The sequence below is a fragment of the Typopeltis vanoorti genome, chromosome 16 (assembly GCF_054136105.1).
Source record: "Typopeltis vanoorti isolate ZY-2024b chromosome 16, IOZ_Tvanoo_1.0, whole genome shotgun sequence".
Taxonomy (NCBI): Eukaryota; Metazoa; Arthropoda; class Arachnida; order Uropygi; family Thelyphonidae; genus Typopeltis; species Typopeltis vanoorti.
In genome coordinates, this window is record NC_143564.1 from 5,537,881 (window position 1) to 5,554,090 (window position 16,210).

Genomic DNA, 16,210 nt, shown 5'->3' on the forward strand with positions numbered 1-16,210 from the left:
TGAAGATGAAATTAAAAGGGGAGATAGTCTTTGGGGAAAAAAGCGATGTTGAACCTGACGAAAATTATGAAAGACAGAGGTGTGAGTAAGGCGACGAAAATTAAATTGTCAAATCAATGGTATTTCAGTAGTGATATATGGATGTGAAAACTGCATTATTAAGAATGACAAAGCAAATTGAGTCATTAGAATTATAGGTGAGAAGGAGACTTAAAAATCCCATGGACTGCCAAAATGACCAATAAGAACGTTTTAGAGAATAAAATCAGAATGCTCCTGGAATGTGATAATCGCTAAATAGAAGTTGATGCACTTTGGTCATATTATGCGAGTTGATGAATCAGTGGAAAAGGTTGGAAAATGTTGAGAAGATTGAGAGAAGAAGAAGAAGAAGAGGAAGACCACAAAAGGGTTGTAAAACATAAAAGAACTTACCAACTTGAACTTATAATTGCTGAAAGAAAGGACAAGCGGCCTAGTGGGATGAAGGTTCTTTGTGTACAAGATCACCAATAGTCGAAAAACGACCGTATGGTACATAACAACAACAATGATCATAAATATAGAAGAGAGCACACAATCGTTATTTTGCATACCTACCCATAACCCGTATATATTTCTTTATTAATAAATCGTCCTGTTAGCACATACGGATATGTTTATTCCTGGAAAATCTGCCTTGCATTTTGTATCCTTCTATATTGCAAATTTTGTTTTGTGTCTCATGTTGTATTGAATTGTATTATATCTACGATATTTGTTCCAAGTGTTAACTCTAATAAAATTAATTTCAATGTATTGACTTGATTTTCTCAAAATTCAATGTTCGCACGTACTGCCCAGGAGAGGGTCTGGCAACTTATACGAAAAGAAACTGCTCCAACTGATACGAAATAAGTGTTGTCGATGCAGATATTACTTGTATTCTATTGAAAACAGCGTAGATCATACTCACTTTCGTTTTCTGACTTTCTCACTGATGATGCTATGATAGAATGCGTTACAACTTGAGATAACCATTTTAGTAGATACACTTGTTGATATTTGAGATATAGGAACCAAGTGATTTCAAAATACCGGCCTTTGAAATTATAGGAGTGATAAAACAGACTGAAATTTCGTTAATTAATACAATTTGGGTGTTTTACTACGAAACATTTAACTTTCCGCTAGCGTTCTAAAATTAGTCATACTTCAGATGAACAAACAAATTTCAACTGAGATCGTCTTACTAACCTCCAAGAAAGGATTCGCATCTGTTTTGTTAACCAGCAGCAAATAGGCTCGCATTCTGGTTTTATGATTGGAATGAAATCGTATCTCTCTCATTCCTGGGGTTTTGCGGGGATTTAGAATAACTCAATTTATTCCTGTAATCAAAAGCCTTGGGCAAAGAAAAAGAAAGTCTGACATTTGCAAAATAGCTGATTAGCATCAATCAGGAGTTCTCATTCAAATTCTAGTCTTTTATTTTCATTAGGTGTGTGCATATATCTTTCTGTACAAAAACACGTTTCATATTTTAAGACGAGTGATGTAATGTTTCAATGGCAGTCCAAGTTTTCTAAGTTTAGTATAGCAGAAACATCAACGGTAAATATGTTATTGCATTTCTTTAAAATAATTTAATAGTGCAATTGGTTCATATTTAAATCCATAACACAAAGTTCTGAACGTACTTATATTTTGCATAATCTCAGTTTATCTCAAGATAAGAGAGTCATTTATATGAAACAGCAGTAGAACAGACGATCATATACAAAACTACGGTGGGGGAGGCGCGATCTAAAACATTTGGGCGCCTCTAATATTACACGTTACATTCTGAATTAGCAGATGCAAGAAGTGCTCAAAACAGTTTTCATTATGTTTCAATCTTATACTTTTACAAAGTCTCGAAGAAAAGCGGGAGCAAGGTACTACTACCAAAAGAGATCCTTATTTCTTTCTTTTCTTCGATATAAAGAAAAGCGTCGAAGCAATTGGAAGAGCATAATGGCTTTCCTTTCGGTCGCGCCATTACCGTGAATGGCTGACTTTCACTGAGCGCTGCTGAACCATCAAAGTAAGCAGATAATGCTGCATGATGGTGAAAGTTTTCTTCCGTAAAGAGCTTCAATCAAATGATTGTTCGATGCAAGGAGAAGGAACTATGTACGAAGCATTTTTATCAAAAAATTCTCCTTATGTAGAACAGGTATGATAGAACGCCAAGGTTTAAAGGGCCTTCCGCAGAGATGTGTTTAATATACAACTGAAGTTATTTTAAAAGAAATAAAAAATCAAAGATAATGAAAGAAATGAGAACGGAATGGCCCTTTATTGTATTCCGAAATCGTATTAATTTTAATTATTCTTTGAAGTTAAAATATTTAGAAATAATGTTTAAACAGGTTCACAGCTCATCATCGCGACTTAGTTTTGTTAATGATTCCTATATTAATTTCCTTTAGCGAGAGTTTCTGCAAAATCATCACCAGATATCGACGGAGAAACTTTTGTTGTACCGTGATAATGCTAATTCTGCCCCTGCAATGATACTTTCAAAATTATTCCGATCCTATTACACTCCTGCAAATGATATATCAAAAGTGTCGGTAAAAGCTCTTCTATATGCTGGAATCGACGCGTCTCGTGATAATTCTTCGGCAGACTAGTAACCTTGTGCACTTTTGTCCAGAATAAGTTAAAATGATCCGAGTAATATAACAATAACACTGCCGTGAGTGGAAAAAGAGCCTGTCGTGTTTAATTTGGTCATTTAAACATTTTGTAAAGAATTTATATATCCAACAAACCAAATATTTTTCTTATTTCCATCGTAAGAAACGAATTTTATTATAGATCTAACTCCACCAAAATTCTTCCTTCTAGAGTAGCACATAGAAAACTGAACATCAACATACTCGCTTCCAAACGTTCTGTTTTAATCAAATCAGCGGCGCTTAGAAAAATTTTAATTAACAACCAACAAATTGGTTCTCTTCGAAATCATCCAAGCTCAAAGCATCTCGCCTAATAATGCATATGACAGGTTGAGCTGAGGATGACGACAAAGGTAACGATGACAAGATGATGAATTATGGTTTTAATGGCAAAAGGAGAGCAAAGGTCATACTGCGTCACATCCAAGGTCATAGCAGTACACAATCACAAACATCCATGCCCGCAGCAGGATTCGAGCGGATGAATGGAGAATCATAAGGATCATTTAAAGCTATTTTTAATCAGTTTATTCTGTCTATTTTCTACCTATAGTTCGCATCTATTCAAACATAGATTTGTGGATTTTTTTTTTATTTTCCACTTTCTCTAGTTTTTTGATTAGTCGAATTTACAAATCCATGAAGTTCATGAATGTTTTCATGAAAATCATGTACCTTCCGATACGATTCTTTCAGCTCCCTTGACCTGGAATGCATTAGAAGTATTGAAAACAAGAAGTTTCTGATAAGATATGTCATAGATAAGAAGGACAAACAACTGTTTTTTTCTCTCTATGTTCATCTTTAAAATAACAATTCTGGACTATAATTTTCCATTTGATTTTTTGAAAATCGTTGCGAATGTTTAACACTATTTTATTCATTTGGTTCACATTTCTTGGTCCTCCCAATGAAATAAGTGCTCTAATGAATATGTAGTAGGAGCTGCTAGGAGATCATCAGCTGTAAAACACAGGTTCACAAATTTTACAACGAAGAGAAATTTTAAACCTCTCTCCTTTAAACACAATAGCACAAGATTTCACTTTCTTATTCCTGCGGTAATCATCCCCTGACAACAAATGTGTTATGCAGTGCAGTTCAGTTTAGTTTTTAACTCATATCTTTGAAAACAAGAAAGAAATATTTATCTTTGAGAAGTTTATAGGTTATATTCCCGCATTATTGACCTTTCCTTCTCTCTCAAGCATTGCCCTCATTGAGAATTCTCCCCCATTCGACTACTTTTTCAGCTTATATTTACAGAAATCGATTTCCTCTGATTTGACCGATTTTCTTCACTCGTTGCCTTTTTTATCTGCTACAAATTAAGGATAATTTTGGACTTTAATTCAGGAGCGGACCTCCTGACAAACATCCTCAGGAGACTACAGTATATCCCATTTATGCGATCCAATGAATTATCAACCAAATTGTCTCATTTTTTACTTACTACAATTTAATTAAATTTCGCTATGAGAAAACTAAATCAAAGGAATATAAATCTCATACTCCTCAGAGGACAGTATACAGAAAGTTATTGCAAACGTGGTTCTACTTAAATCAGTATTTCACATCGTAAATATATTCTCACCGATGATGGTCGTAAATTACGCTTGTGATGCACTGCACAGGAGCTATGTGCAGCACATTAGTAAAATAACGAATTTTAATAACTAGATATAAACTCTCGTTTATGAAAAGCGAGATACGTTAAAGATATTTTTTGTTATATGAAGCAATAAGAAAGCGGCAATGATGCTATTAACTATAAAGACGATGTCGTCATTAGATTTTGGGAAGTTTAACTTGAATGGAATATAAAGCATCTCATAAGATTTGGATGGAGAAATTAGGAAGTGTAGGCCTACCATTATACGAAGTAATACCCCTGAAGTTTAGCAGGGGTATTACTTCCATTGCCTATTTACAGCCTCCCTCGATTCGTCCTTGACAACCTGGAGGTCTCAGATAATAATAATAATAATAATAATAATAATAATAATAATAATAATAATAATAAATATTCCAGTACGCATCGAGGGAGGCTGTAAATTACCCAACCCAGCTATCATACCTTCCCTTAAATTCATTTACACTAGATGCACTCGATGCAATACGTGAGGGCACGTATATTAATTTGGCCGTAGGCCAAATTATTGCCCTCACGTATTGCTCTCTCTGGGAGAAAAACCTAGCTCTTACCCCTTTCTTGACTGTGAACAGCCTTAACTTCCTTGGATGCCCCAGTATTCTCTCTCCGCCTTTCATATAACGAAAAATTTCATCATTTGAAATGGCTATCTAGCAATCTGTCTTCATAATCTAAATCCCATAATCCGGATATAATCTTTGAAACTCTTCTTTCCACCCTTTCTTCATCTTCTTTATCCCCTTGGAACCCGGGAGACCAAATCTGCGCTTAGTTTTTCTTACTGATTATTACTGCAATGCATCAAGAAGGAAATGAATGCAGACAATAATTTCGACATCATATTTTGAATTTAATTTAAATAAGGCATTTAATAGTGTATATCACCAACTCTTTTTTTAAAAGTAGGAAAATACCAGCATTATCATATTTTCTATTGAATTCCGATTAACTGGAGTTATTCGACAAGAGCTAAGCATTGCGTTGTTCTTTTTCTATCAATAATAGTGATTATAGATGTAGAAGATTCTAAATTAGCAGAAGAATCTAAATGACCAAAGGAAGTGATATTGTTACATGCTGCAGTATGGCCTTCACATAAAAAAAAAATTACACCCATCTATTGCAAATATGTGTCACCAGATGATCCCAAGTAATTCAAGTATGAATCGCATTCAAGTTTTAAATTCAAGCACAAACTTTGCGGGCCGAATTTCACAGATAAATATAAAACTTCCCTGAAAGAAGCCACATCCAAAGTTACCATTCTGAGTGATCTCTTTGTTCAGCTCGATAATAACCGGTCAAACTCAACTCAAACAGCCATCATCCAAATAAAATGTCTACAATGCATCACTGTTAGACTGTTACATACACGGATGCCACTGAATAAAGTGACCTTCACAGTGATAATGAATAGGCTACTCTTGCTTCTAACACAAAAAAAAGCGCAATCTATAATCATTTACCGTAATTAGAATGTATGAAGTAACAGAAAAATTATATTAAAAAAAATCGCAAAAAATGGAGTAATCAAACAGAAATCAAATCGGAATTATTTTCCTTTCAAGATCGGTAAAGTCACCTGATTTATGGCGATGGGATTAATGTAATTGAAATGAGATAATCATTATTAGCAGTGTAAAATTCTGACATGCAGTAGTTGAAATCTATAAAGGTTTTCACTTCAAGTTAGAATATGAGACATTGTTCGTAAACAAAGTCTAATGACTACAATGGACTAATTCTGATGAATATTTGATTTAAATGAAATGTTTTCTTTTCTAATAAAGCAATAAAAAATTTAAAATACAATCAAACGACTGCTTTATTCTTTTATGTTGCAGAGAACTGAAGCAATCTCGTGCGCCATCCATATCCCTCATCTTCCTTGTAGTAAGCAACTTTATTTATGATTGAATTAGCGCAGTATATTGAATTATGTTCCCTTCAATTTAATCACTGTCAACTGCATGAAACGCAAACTACATCTCCGCTCATTTTAGCAGTGTGTAATTTCTGTGAGTTACGCTGCCCGTGAGAGCAACATGAGAGGCACCAGCTGCACCTAGTGGGGGCTACGTAATCCACCCTTCTATTACAATCCCGTGACAAATTCCTTTTCTGTAAGTTAGGCTAATCGTAACTCTTTGTTTCAGAAAGTAGTCGATGCACCTTTTACTGGTCTCACGGGAAACACCCTCTCCTTCCACACCGGTCCAGTCAGGATTTGAACAGTTCTTAGAGTAACTTTGGAACGATAAAGCAACTCAAGTTTCGTTTTATGATAAAATCTGCAAAGTGCTCTTTTGTGTTTTGGTAATTTGATCATAAGGAATTGCTTAATAATAATAAAGAAAACGTGTTTCTATGCTAAAGTTTAGATACCATCTGCTGCAAACAATAGCATTGGTTATTGTTTGTATTTGCAATAATAATCTAGTGTGCAAGTAGAGTTTTATATTTCTTTATGCATGCAGATAAATTAGCACTGATGGAAACATTTACTGTAATAGTTCTTGATGTTTTACAAGAACATATTTTTTTTCCGATGTTGTCGCCAAAGGCTTGGATCCAGTTGTGTAAAACTTAATAAATCCTCCCAACAGTTATAAAGGTAGATTTATCTGTCTAGCTGAATGATGCGATGATATTCCTGAAGGTGATAATATGCTGTTGCCTAACTTCTTTGTCGCTCGTATTTATTGTTTGAAACTGAGTAGGTTTAAATGCAAAAAAAACAAATCACTTAAACAGCAGCTTTAATTTGTAGGAGGTGACGACCTAACTTAGCAGGGCGGCGACTAAAAGAAAAGAAGCAAGGGTAATTCATTACTTAAATTAAGGGGATATTAAATGCCACATAATTTTAAAACCGAATAAGAAACTCAAAGATTAGAATCAGAGAGTTTCTTGCCGAATATAGTAAACTATAAAGTATCGGCGACCACTAGCGTGAGCTCATGCAAGTGACCCTAGTACGTAGTACAATACCGGACGACTCGTTGCAAAGGTGGGGAAAGTTCAGATCGGTATTCTTAGGTATTTACAGTAACTCTCTGATTCCAATCTTTTAGTTTCTTATTCGGTTTTAAAACTATGTGGGATTTAATATCCCCTTGATTTAAGTAATGTTTTCATTGCCGAAATGAAGCTTATTAGCTCTTTATACTTAAGGGTAATTCCATTATAGTTCTCACTATTTATACGCCATCTAGTGAGTGCGAATTTGACATAAAACAGGAAAACAGAAGAGATTAAACTGTTCTCACAGAAAACTCAAGTTCTTTCATAATAAAGAAATACATTTTTTTCAAGATGAATTCAAATTTGCAAATTTTTAAAATGCGCCTCGTTGTGGCGTTGTACTCACAGCGTAATGAAACATACCATTCAATACGAATTCGAATTATCCTTGTGGTGTTTAATGTCGGGCTTTATGAAAATTCCGACATCAAATTGTCCTTAAAATAACTTCCAGCGCCGCTGCGAAATATGTTGCTCACTTATCAAGTTCATTTATAACAAAGTGAGGAAACACATTCAATTTCATGTGAAGAAGAAACAAAGTATTCGCTGTTTGTTTTCTAAAAAATTTCACAAAGATCGCGATTCTTAGAAAAAGTGAACGCTTTTTGTAAGCATCGCGTCGGATAGCACTCTCATTTGAGATTACACCGATAACGCTTTGCCAAAAGGAGGAGGTCAGCGTCGTCAAAGATGACAGGATGGAAACAGACCATCTAGAGTATACCATGTGTTTAGTGGGTTCAATATGTACCTGACCGTACATGCATTGTAGTCAGGGCTTGAGATGATGGTATAAAGCAAGAAATCAAAGTCAGTTTTCCTAAAGGACTAAAAAATAACTTGAAAAGGTTTTATCCGTTATACTGCTTATAGATTTTAACTTTAGTTTTGTTTAGCTATTTAACAATAAGCATGTTTAAAGCAGGTTTTAATATCAGTCAGTGAGTACCGAGGATTAATTCGTTCTTCAGGTTTTTGCAAATGCATCCGTCCATCGCCAAAACCGATGCAAGAGTGATTTTGAATTGTGTAGATTCAATATTATTAGCATGGGCTAATAATATTGAAAATACCTATTAGAAAGTACTTGTACCTTCTATTTTGTTCGAATTCGATTTAGGATTAGCTCAACACATATCCCCAAGATTTCTACCATTTTGTCTTTATCGAAATGACTTCTATTGGGATTTATTGATCAAGTATAGTTTGGAAAGAAATATGTTATACCAACTAGTTTCACAAACTGAAGCTGTTGGCATCTTCAGGGTACATAATTGATATAAGGCACTTAAAGCTAAAAACTGTTACAAACTATAAATCAACCGATTCCAATTACATTTGACAAAACAGAACATGTGTAATACATGCAAAGCGTGTGCATGATCTCACTTGTTATATAGGAACGTTCTATAATTGGCACTATAATTTAGTTGTTGTATGTTCAGAGATCTAATGAGGGTGTTCTAGATCTCGGGCAAGATTAATCCTTGGTTCCTATTAAGGTTTTGAACAGACAACTGTTGTGGATTCTTTAATACTTCGGGAGCGGAAATCTTCCTCCAATTAAGGAATGGAGCTTCTTTCCCATTCTATGATGTGGTTAGTTCTTGAGAAATGAAACCATAGACCAGATTTTTCTTCTCTCTTATTGTATATGTCTCCGATTATTATTATTATTATTATTATTATTATTATTATTATTATAGATAGAGGGCGCTGTGTAGGCATACGAACAGTTGCATGGTTGTATCGCTGGTCCCGTTTTTACAGTTTTAGTGTGGTTCTAACTCCTGTTTTTAATTTAAAAGTGTCATAAAGTAACTCTACTTGTCACGCTGAAGACAGTGACATATACAGGGTGTTCGGGATAAATTTGACATATTTATAATTAATTATATTTTTCCGTAAGTTACATGTATTAACACACACTTCTCTTCATTTAAAAGTTTGGACCCTTCTTCATTCATATACAAGATGTCAGAAAGGATGGATAGCTGGAACCCACCTGAATCATGGAAGAGAATAACTTGTATCATGATGATTCGTGCCCGCCATCAAAATAAGGATATTACGACTGCTGCCCAATGCTCCCTGAATACAGTAAAAACAATCAGGCATGAACTAGAGACTTGCAATGGTGACTACGAGGATGTAGCAAGAAGAAAGATCCCTAGCAGACGATCTGATTGCGTTCGTACAGCAGAATTCCTCGCAAATCTGCAGGAACAGGTGTTGAAGAACCCTGGCATTGGAATTCGGGCTTTGTTCGTGGAGTTGCTAACTGTAGTCAAGCCCTGGATAACAAGGGTAGCCAATGGTAGGCCGTATGTATGGCAGCAGGATTCGGCCCCTTGCCACACCTCTGGGAAAAGTCAAAAATGGTTGTCTGAAAATTTCTACGACTTCACCAGTCCAAATGTTTGGCCTCCAAACTCCCCAGACCTTAACCCCATGGATTATTTTGTATGGGGCGCAGTTGAAAAAGACACCAATCGCACTTCCAGTAATACAAAAGCCCAGTTAATGGATAAAATTAAAACAGTTTTTGCGGCCCTTCCCAGGGAGACTGTAGCATCAGCTTGTTCGAGGTTCCGAAGCAGAATTGAAGCTGTGATCGATGCTAATGGTGGTTATTTTGAGTAAATCTTGTTGATAGTATTGTAATTAACTCTGCCTGTAATGTTTTTTTGTCAATTCATTAAATTTAATAGATACAAAGAAGATTTTCTTTTTCCTTACGAAACTGTCAAATTTATCCCGAACACCCTGTAATTCATCGAAATCGGCCAAGTGGAATTCAAAATCTGAGTGTGCTAAAAATTGAAGCGTACACCGCGGTTGCTAACGAGTATAGAACAAAGGACGTCGCCATCTTTCCAGCTGTTCAAAGGAAGAAAGGTGAGTCATGAAGTGCAACAAGTATCAGAAGGAATTACCGTCCGACGGATGTTATATAACCTGCAGGAAATGCCATAGGAATCTTCACTTTACATGTTCCTGACTTTCAGAAACAACCTGGCAACGCAAATCCAATGCCAAACGAGAAGAATGAAAGTGCCTAAACTGTAGAGAGAACAAAGAAACGACACCACCCACGACGCAACTGATTACGCCGGAGGCAGAATCGGACGATGAACTGAACAGACAACAAAATACCGGTGAGTCTTATAATTTGAGTTCCGTAAATTTATTACTAGAAAAAGATTTAGAAAATATAAAAGCCAGCTTGGTAGATCTTGTCCAAGAACTATTTGATAAACAGAATAAAGAAATAACAAAAAAAATTAGCGAATATGAAGAGTTTGTTCAATTTAATAATTCAAAAGTCGAAGAAGTCTCACAAACGGTAAAAAACATTAAAACCAGCATTAACGCATTAACTGACAGGCAGCACAAATTGATAAAAGACACATCGGAACTCCGTCAAGAATTTGATTCCCTGAAACTACAATACGAAGTTTTAACCAACAACAACATAAAGAAGACGTTATTATAAACGGTCTTCCAGAAACCGAATCCACAGAAAATCTCAGAGACGTAGTTTTAAAGTTAGGCCATGCAATTGACATCCCCCTACAGCATAATGATATTCAGACCATAAATCGGTTACCCAGGAAGAACAGAAAACAAGGCTCGCCACGACCAGCACCAGTCATAGTTCGTCTGACAAGCAAGGCTACAAGAGACAATCTCATAAAACACAGCAGACTGAAAAAACCAGTAGTCAAGGATTTAAATGCATCGCAAGACAATACGCCAATCTTTCTATCCTAGTATTTAACACCTTTCAATCAGAATCTTTTGTACCAAGCAAGAAAAGAAAGAAAAAAAGTATCGATTTTTATGAATCAAAAACCGCAAAATATTCTTGAGAAAGTCACAGACTTCAGAGTCTATACAAATAAAAAGCTCGGAAGATATAGACAGGCTGCCAGAGTGAAACAAAAGACTCCAACTTATTTCAATAAGAAGATCTCAACACAACAAAAATGAATGTGAACCATCAGATAGATGTAATTACTCCAGAATACATCAGTAAATGTAACTTTCGAATCGCATGGTGCATGGAAACAAAACACAGTACATGCAAAAGGTCTCTCAATCTTGCATATTAACATCGAAAGCATCCGAAAACATTGATTATTATTAAAGGCTTATCTGAGGAATTACACTGATATCATTGATATATTGATTCTTACAGAAGTATCCATAACTAATGACGAAGCGACTGCTTTCCAAATACCAGGCTTCCAACAACATAGATCATGCCGCCAAACAAAAAGAGGGGGAGGAATATTAATATTAATCAAACAAAAATTAATAGCAAAAGAAACAGCCTATCCGATTGAGCATGCTAAAATTCTCTGCTTCGAAATCATTAATACCGCGAATACACAGCATCCCATAATACTAAACGCTATTTACAGGCCACCAAACCTAAACATGATAAAATTCTTGCAAGAACTCAATTGCTGGCTTTGAAGCCAAGAAATATGCTCAACCGAACGCCTAATGATAATTGGCGACATAAACATAAATACTGCAAATGAAAACCAGAACAACACTGTACAATACCTAGACACACTAACCATGTATAATCTAATACCAACAATAACATCATGTACTAGAGAAGAAATATACGGAAATACTATCACTACCTCCTGTCTAGATCATATAAACGTTTGCGCACCACCAAATAGTTACACTGCATCAGTCATAAAGTGCAAAGTAGCAGACCATTACTTCACCGCTTTAAACCTTCACACCAAGACAATATCCATGCACTCTCCCACAGACGAAAAGCGACAGAAACCAATAGTAGACGAAGAAATAGTCAACTACGAGGATAAGAAAAACAGACTGGGAACACCTGGCATCAGATTCAGCAGATATCTTATACAATAACATTAAACTCACACTGGAGGAAATATATAAGAAAACTACAAAGAAAGTCCGAATCCGTTCAAAAACAACACAAAATCCTTGGATAACACAATACCTAATCCTAGAAATACACAGAAAGGACGCTTTATGGAAAGAATTAAAGCGATATCCAAATAACACAGTTTTAAAAACGGAATATAAGATAACAAGGAATCGCCGTACAACACCAATCAGAAATGCAAAAAGAAGCTACTATAGAGACAAACCCTCCGCACAAAACAACATGAAACAAACCTGGCATCTGATCAATGAGATGCTCGATTGTGTTTCCAACACCACTGCCTCCGAAACCATAAAACACAGCTTCATGAAAGACGCAAAACCTATCCAACAACTAGCAAATGACTTTAACCAATACTTTGCAGACTCCATCCAAGAACTGCATAGAAATATTCCCCCAATCGCAAAACGAGACCCTCCACTTGGGCCACAATCAAAACAGACATTATGTTTCCCCGTCATAAAAGAACCAGAACTTCTCTCAGCAATACATCAAATCAACCGTAACAAAGGCCCAGGAATAGATGGTATCAGACCTAAAGATATAAATCAACATGCAACTAGTTTAAGTCCTGTCCTACTAAAACTATTAAATAAAATATTTAAAACAGAACAGATACCAAGTATGCTAAAGACCGCTATAATCACACCCATATACTGTACAAACAAGGAAAAAGAAATTTAATCAGCAATTACAAACCCATAGCAACATTACCAATTATCAATCAGATTATGGAGCGGATCATACTGAAGAAACTCACAGCATGCACTGAGATCTTTCTTATTATCCCCAAAACACAATATGGTTTTCAGAAAAATAAGGGAACAACATCTCTCTTGGAAGACTTTACAGACGTAATTAATACCACCTTAGACAAAAACAAAATTGCCATGGTAGTCTTTATAGATCTAACTAAAGCATTCGATACACTTACACATCAAACCTTGTTAGAAAAGCTGAGGCATGTTGGAATAGACGGGCCTCTTCACAGGTGGTTTAGAAACTACCTCCAAAATAGAAAGCATATTACACGTATCGTGTCCAACCGAAGCAGAGAGCTACCAGTAACCTATGGAGTGCCACAGGGAGCTGTACTCTTCCAAACTCTATTCAACATTTACACGCACGACATTAATCAGTTACCACTCAAAGGTAAGATATTTCACTACGCAGACGATACAGCAATAATATCCATCCATAATATCGCAAGCATAGCCCAAACAAATATGCAACATGATATAAATCTGATCATAGACTGGCTCACGAAAAACTCCATACACCTAAACTCAGAAAAGACAAAATTAATGATATTCAGAAATCCACTGACTCGACCAGTTGATAACAAATATATAACCATCCACTACAATCACTCAGGTTGAAACAATACGATACCTTGAAATTTACTTCGATGCAGATATGAACTGGAATAGCCTCATAAACCATCTACACAACAAACTCCGAACAATAAGTGGCAAACTCTACCGGTTAAAAGACATAGTTTCCATACGCCTAAAAACACTAATTTACAAAGCGCTATGCCAAAATATACTAAGATACACTATAACAACGTATGCTTTCTATGCACCCTACAAATTAAATAGATTAATGTCGCTACAGTACAAAATGACAAAACTGATCTTTTGGGAACAAAGACAAGATCACGACCTTATAAACATTGCAATGTCAGAACACAAAATACTGACAGCAAAACATTTATGTCACTATGCAGCCTTGCTAAAACATTATTTCGATGCCAACTACAAGACAGTTAGAAATACATACCGTAAAACAAGACCTCAGACTACTAATTATATCACATATAAATACAATAATCACTACGGAAAGGCCACGCGAAACTTCTACATCCCAGACATGATAAACAAATTACCTTTTGAATACAGAAACCTTACAAACTACAATAGCCTGAAAAGAGCTCTAAGGACATACTATGAACAAGAAACACACACCCAAAATACCATACAAACTTAATGAAACACAATATATTCGTTCAGGCTTCCAGTTCAGCGTCGCATCAATACATTCCAAGTTGTTGTGTGTGTGTAAATCATAGATTTCGTAGCTTCCCAACAGAGCAAAAAAAAAAAAAAAAAAAACAATACCTAATAACCAACTGGTGTCATCCGCAGATAAGCTTACATATAAGCTTCGAGGATGAAAGCAAAGAAATTAGTTCTCATCCAAGCAAGATGTATCACATGGATCCAAATGCATGTTATGTAGGTATCACATGAAAACCAATGTATGTACTGTATGTATTATATGTAAACCAATGTATGTAATGTAAATATCACATGTAAACAAATGTAAGTAATGTATCACATGTAAACAAATGTTTGTAATGTATATAATAACTGTAACAAATGTATGCAATGTAAAAAAAAATTCTTTCAAATGTAACATGAGTTTACACTGTATGTTTGTGAGAATAAGGAAATATACTATTTAGATTGCATATGTGTAAATACTGTTGCATAATCACACCTTTTCAAACAAAAAAACACCTTGAAAAAAAATAGTAAACTACAACATGTAATATTATACAACTTATGTAACTCTGAACAATATAATTATAAATTATTATTATGATTGTTATATATATATATATATATATATAAAAAAGAAAGTGTTATCATCATTACTCTTTAAATCTCATTATATGTAGCATGCTGAACCTTGTAAAATTACATACTGAATAGATGATCATTGTACATATGTAAATATTTAAAAGAACAATAAAAATAATAATAAAATTATTATTATTATTATTATTATTATTGAGGGCGCTGTGTAGGCACACGAACGGTCGCACGGTGATATCGCTGCTCCAGTTTTTTATAGTTTTAAAGTGGTTCCAACTCCTGTTTTAAGTTGAAAGTGCTCCCAAGTAACCCTACTTATCACGCCGAAGACAGTGATATAAAATTCAACGAGATCGGCTAAGAAGAACCCAAATTTTGAAGTGTTGAAAAGGGAACAGAGAGGACCGTGGTCAACAACCAGCGAAGAACAAAGGACGTCGCCATCTTTATAATCACGCCTCACTGCCTAAGGGAAGAAAAGTGAGTCATGAAGTGTATCAAATACCTGGAGGAGTTATCGTCCAACGGAAATAATATAACTTGTACGAAATGAAGTAGGATTCTACACTTAAAATGTGCCGGCTTTTCAGAAACAACCGGGCAACATAAATATGAACCCGATGTAACACGTAAGAAATGGAAGTGTGTAATCTGCATGAGGAACAAAGAAACGCAAGTAAGGCAGCCACCGACGATGCAGCAGATTATACCGGAGGCAAAATCAGATGACGAACTGAACAGACAAAAAAACGCAGGTGAGTCCTATAATTTAAACTCTTTAAGTATACTAATAGAAAACGGTCTAGTGACTATAAAAGCCAGCTTAGTAGATCTTGTGCAAAAACTCTTTAAGAAACAGAACGAACAAATAACAAAAAATCTAGCGAATATGAAGATTTGGTAAAACATAATAATTTAGCAGTTATAGAAGTGTTGCAAAAGGTAAAAGACATTAAAATGAGCATTAACACACTAAAAGACATGCAACACAATTTGATGAAAGAGACATCCGAACTCCGTCAAGAACTTCATTCTCTAAAACTACAATACGAACGTTTAAATCAGAAACAACATAAAAAAGACCTTGTCATAAACGGTCTTCCTGAAACTGCACCTACAGAAAACCTCAGAGACGTGGTTTTAAAATTTGGCCATGTAATTGATATCCCCCTACAGCTTAACGACATTCTGACCGTAAATCGGATTCCTAGGAAGAGTCATAATTCGTCTTAAGAGCAAGTCCACAAGAGACAATCTCATAAAAGCCAGCAGGCAGAAA